Below are 4,108 nucleotides of genomic sequence, written 5' to 3' on the forward strand. Positions count from 1 at the left end.
AAATAATTGAAAAAACACAAGCCACATTATATATTATGTAAATATGTATAGGAGTGACATATAATATGTCTCTCCTCTATGGATACATTACTACACACACACACACATATCTATATTTATGTCAATACAGATATAGATAAAGATATATATATGTGTGTGTGTGTTTGTGTATATATCTCAAAAACTCATGTCATCATCATTTAGATTCTACATTATCCATATCTTGTCAGTCTTATTTAATCTGTTTCTTGTAATTTCCTCCAACTTTGTAAATCATAGACATTTATAGAGTTTCATTTTATGAATACTTCAGGATGTCCTTTGGTTTTGTTTGTTTGTTTATTGTTTTTTATTTTGGTAGATCCTCACTTTGTAACTCAGCCTGGCTACCAGCATACACAATCATACCTGATTCCCTTTTAAGAGTTTTAATATCTTTGTTTGATTTATTTTGCTTTTGTTTTCATTTTTGTTTTACAAATGGTGTGAAACAGTAGTCCAAATTCATAGCTTGCATGGAGACACCATCAAAGAAAACAATATTTGACAGTTGTTAAGGACATTAGTAAGGAGCACTTTATTCAAGAGAATGCTATAGTGTTTGAGGTAGGACAGAGTTTAAACTCAACTCTGAATGCAAATTAGGTAAAGTAGAGATTTTAAGCTGGTAGTTATGATGGTGCATAACTATATTCTCAGGCTTTGGGAAGCTGAGGCAGGAGTATTATGAGTCTGATGCCAGCCTGTGTTACATAGAGAATCCTGCTATAGAGAGAGTATAGTGTGTGGCAATGCAAAGCCATGGAACGGAATAGGCAGTTGATGGAAAGGAAATTAGTCAGAGGAACTATGAGGAGAAAGGTGGTGTCTTAGGGTTTTACTGCTGTGAACTGACAACATGGCCAAGGACAATTGGGGCTGGCTTACGAGTTCAAAGGGTCAGTCCATTATTATCATAGTGGGTGCAGGCAGCATCCAGGCAGTCAAGGTGCAGGAAGAGCTGAGAGTTCTACATCTTCATCTGAAGGCCACTAGAAGACTGGCTCTCATGTAGTTAGGAGAGTCTCGTTGCCCATCCCCACAGTGACACACTTCTTCCAACAAGGCCACACCTAACAACAAAGACACAACTCCTAATAGTGCCACTTCCTGGGTCAAGCATGTTCAAACCACCACAGGGGGTTCTGACTAAACTGACCTTACAGGCTTCTTGCTGAGATAAGCCAGACTAGTCAGATAACACCTCAAAGTGATGAGACTCACTAAGATGGAAATCCTTTCTAAAGGGACATTCTCTTGTTCCTAAAACTAGGTGATGCAGACCCAGCAAGGACAGGCACTGAGCACTAATGCCAGAGGGTTCACAAGCCCCTTCCTAGAGTTAGTCCAAGAAGAGATGGGCTGGGCATATGGCTAATAAGCCTGGCATTCATGAAGCACTGGGCTCAATCTCTGGCATTTCATGAACTGAGTGTAGTAGCATTTACCTGTAATTCCAGCACTGGAGAAGTAGGAGGATCAGAAAGGTTCAAGGTCATCCTTAGCTGTGTAGCAAGTTTGAGACCAGTTTAGGTTGCTAGATGATCCCCATTCTCACTGAGGAGAGTATGAGAGATGGGGAGAGAGTAATGCTGCCCCGTCATTCCCCAGTACACATTCAAGGCACTGAGAGAGCAGCTTTTAGAATCCAGGCAGAAAGGAAGCAGAGAGAAGGGGACATGCTCACTCACCCAGACTCGTGGGCTCTGGCCTTCAGTTTCTTCATTCGAGAAACCAGTCTGAGCAGCCGCTAGGATCTGGTCAGTGCTTACCTTTTTAATAGCATCATATTTACTGCTGGCTGAAAAAGGCAAGTTTGCTCAAAAGTGGATAGCCATTGTCTCCCAATCCTGGCTATTAACACGATAAAAACCAACAGTTGGGAGGGGGTGGGGCATACAGGGGTTGTTGCAGCCCCTGTTACACACACATGCACACTCAGCAAACCCTGTCTTCAGGTACTCATTTTCTGCATTAATTTTAGAAAAGCAGATCATACTTTAACGAAACTGACATATGCCAATCAGGGCTCTGGCTGGAAGGATACAACTCGCTTCCTCAGACATCTGAGGTGGATAACTATCTCCATGGTAGGAGTTTCCTGTGGGAGTTGATGGAATTTCAAGACATATTCAGCAGATCATTAACTTTTAATGGTTAGAATATATTAAATGTTTTAAATATTAATTTTATGCTGGCTTTAGACTTCCTATAGACTGAACATGTATGTTCTCTAAAATGTGTGCTGGGTCTTTGGGAGGCGATTAATTAGGCATGAGGGTGGAACCCAGATGATGGGATCAGTGCAATTTTTTTATGTTGCTTGTCTTTTTTTTTTTTTTTTTTTTTTTTTTTTGAGACAGGGTTTCTCTGTGTAGCCCTGGCTGTTCTGGAATTCACTTTTTAGACCAGGCTGGCCTCGAGCTTAGAGATCCACCTACCTCTGCCTCCCAAGTGCTGGGATTAAAGGCACCACTGCCCGGCGCTTGTCTTTTTTTCAAATTTACTTTTTTATTTATTCATTTTACATTCTGCTCACTGCCCTCCTCCCAGTCACCCCCTCCACAATCCTTCCCCCTCCCTTTCTCCTCTGAGTGGGTGCGGGCTCCCCTGGGTATCCCCTCACCCTGGCATTTCAAGTCTCTACCAGGCTAGGTGCTTCTCTCCCACTGAGGCCAGACAAGTAACAGTCTGCTCCCCACCCCCCGCTGCTCCTATACTCTACTCTATGGTAGGGTAACATATACAAAATTAAATATAAATATAAATACATAATAATTACAAAAATATAATTATAAATATAATTATAAAATATAATAATATATAATACATATGATACATATAAATACAAAATTAAAAATAAAAGTAGGGACGCACATAGTTTCACACCCCTTTACTATGGTACTTGGTTATAGCAACCTGTACCTACACAAATAATTTTTCCTCTTTGGTAGATTAATCTAACAATCACATTCATTGTTATTGCTATCTATATCTTTGTTAGTCATTGTGGTGCCTTTAAGAATAAAAGAGATTCTATATAGTTTTACATTGCTATGCATGCAAGGGAAAGAAGAATAAAGGCAGAAAGGACTTCAAGAAATGAAAAGGAAGGAGATGTTACAAGGGGTTACATGTGCTTGCCTCACAAGCTGCATGACTCCATGTGGTTGATCCCCAGTGCCTCCATGGTGGAAATCAAGAACTGACTCCACAAGTCGTGCTCTTAGCTCACACAGGCTATGGCACGAATATATCTATTCCCAGCATGCTCCACTGTCAGGCAGCTCACAACTCCCTCCCATAACTGCAGGTTCAGAGTGATCCCACACCTCTGGCCTCTGTGGGCACTGCAGTCAGGCGCACATACCCAACACACAATTTACACAAAATTAAAAATAAAAAATAGGGACAAGCATGGTTTTACACACCTTTAATCCTGGCACTTGAGAGGCAGAGGTAGGCAGAGCTCTGAGTTTGAGGCCAGCCTGGTCTACAAATCGAGTTCCAGGACAGCCAGGGCTACACAGAGGAAACTTCCCTTTTCTTTTTTCTTCCCCCCCTTCTCTTTCTCCCTTTTGCTCTGGTTCCGCTCACTCTGGCCTTATAGGTTTTTTTACTTGTTTCTCATTACGGATGGTTGTGAGCCACCATGTGGTTGCTGGAATTTGAACTCATGACCTCTGGAAGAGCAGTCAGTGCTCTTAACTGCTGAGCCATCTCTCTAGCCCAAGGAACCCAATCTTGAAAAAGCAAAGCCAAACCAACTCTCCTTCCCCCACACCCTGCTCTCCACTCTGCCCCATCCCCAAAAAAAAGAAAGAAAAGAAAAAAGAAAGTAGATGCAGGGGGATCATAAACTCACTAAATACCGAGTTGAAGTTTAACCTTAGACTAAATGACACCCTGTCTCAAAAAAAAAAAAAAAAGTCTCTCTGACTGGGGTGCTAAGGAGGTATCCCTCTATGACTGGGGTGCTAAGGAGGTATCCCTCTATGACTGGGGTGCTAAGGAGGTATCCCTCTATGACAGGGGTGCTAAGGAGGTATTCTTCTATGACAGGGGTGCT

Source organism: Mastomys coucha, unplaced genomic scaffold, assembly GCF_008632895.1.
Source record: "Mastomys coucha isolate ucsf_1 unplaced genomic scaffold, UCSF_Mcou_1 pScaffold19, whole genome shotgun sequence".
NCBI lineage: Eukaryota > Metazoa > Chordata > Mammalia > Rodentia > Muridae > Mastomys > Mastomys coucha.